We start from the raw sequence: 1,466 nt of genomic DNA, 5'->3' as shown, positions 1-1,466 counted from the left end.
TGTTTTTCAACATTAGAATATCGACAAAGTTTTGCACATTTGTAATGGAAACACAGCTTCTGTCACACAAATCTAATAGAAGTTGATTGATTTTACTGCAGCTAAGAGTTTCTGCCTCATCAGACCCTTTAATCTGTCAAATTCAAGAATAAATCATCTAAACTCAGTTGACTAAAATAAGCGTGTTTAAATTTAAGATCCAACCTGAACAAATGAAGCACAAACTGCAGCACATTCATCCTCTGGTCTCCATCTGAGTCGATGAAGCAAACAGAAAGGACATCCTGACTGCAGGACGTTAAAAAGCTTCATTTCCTCTGTGATCGATGCAGGTCAGAGTTGTTCTTCGGATGCGATCATCCCTCAGGATGTAAGTAAACCCCTTTATRTTTCATCGTCCCGACTCCAACATGTAGGAGGAACTCGAGAAGATAAATCAAACAAAAAGGGAAATGTAAAAACAGGCGACATCAGAAAGTCAAATCTGGATCTCCCATCGGATCAGGAAGACGTTTCAGATGAATCGAGTAGTTTTGCCTGAGTTATGAGCAGTTCTTCTCACAGCAGTTTCCATCCACAGAACAAAACAGTACTACATTATTTAAGACTAAAATAAAGCAGTTCTTCCACAGCTCAGTTATKCTTTCTTCTTTTTGTAAGTTTAGTAAAGTGTTGGAGCCAATGACTGTTTTAAATAGCTGCTTTATTTCAGTTACTTTTCTTCTTTCTTCTATCTTTGTCTAAATAGTTGAATAAAACAGATAAATTTCACAAACTGGAGTTTCTGTGTGTTTCATTGTTCTTCATCATTTAAAGCCATAATGTGTCAAACTCCAGACCCATGGGCCAAATCTGGCCTTAGTTAACATTTATCCAGCCCCAACAGCAATGCATTGAACCAGTGGTGCAACGATACAGAAAATTCACGGTTCGGTTCGATACTTGTCTCACGGTTCGATATTTTTTGAGACAAAAAGAGAAATGTCCATGCCCCTTTTAACTTGTAATTTATTTATATTAATTAAGAACATTTGTTTAACCTCAAAAGTACAGTTTTTAAATTAAATGTTGCTGAAACAGCAAGTTTCTCAGTGGATCTGAGCTCAAAAATGCAGCCTAGGTGGAGTAGTCGAACACAGATCCACTGATCCTTCAACACAGAGCATCTTCAGAAGACAAGTTGATAAAGTTAATTTTAAAAATCTGTATTGTTCCATACAAGTGTGTGTTGAACCTAAAACACTGTTTGATATGGGTACATGTATTGTTGCACACCTACACTGAACGTGTAATAGTTTTGTTGTTGTGGATTTTACACTGCAAAAACTGTCCCCCAACCAAGTTTTAAAATCTAAGGAGCCCGAGAGGGGACACGGGAATTTTTTTTCCTTTTGCGTTCCCTCGCAATACCTTTGTGTTACCTCGCAATACCTTTGTGTTACCTCGCAATACCTTTGTGTTACCTC

The sequence above is a fragment of the Austrofundulus limnaeus genome, unplaced genomic scaffold, assembly GCF_001266775.1.
Source record: "Austrofundulus limnaeus strain Quisiro unplaced genomic scaffold, Austrofundulus_limnaeus-1.0 Scaffold766, whole genome shotgun sequence".
NCBI classification, from domain to species: domain Eukaryota; kingdom Metazoa; phylum Chordata; class Actinopteri; order Cyprinodontiformes; family Rivulidae; genus Austrofundulus; species Austrofundulus limnaeus.
Note: the sequence above shows the minus strand (reverse complement) of the source record.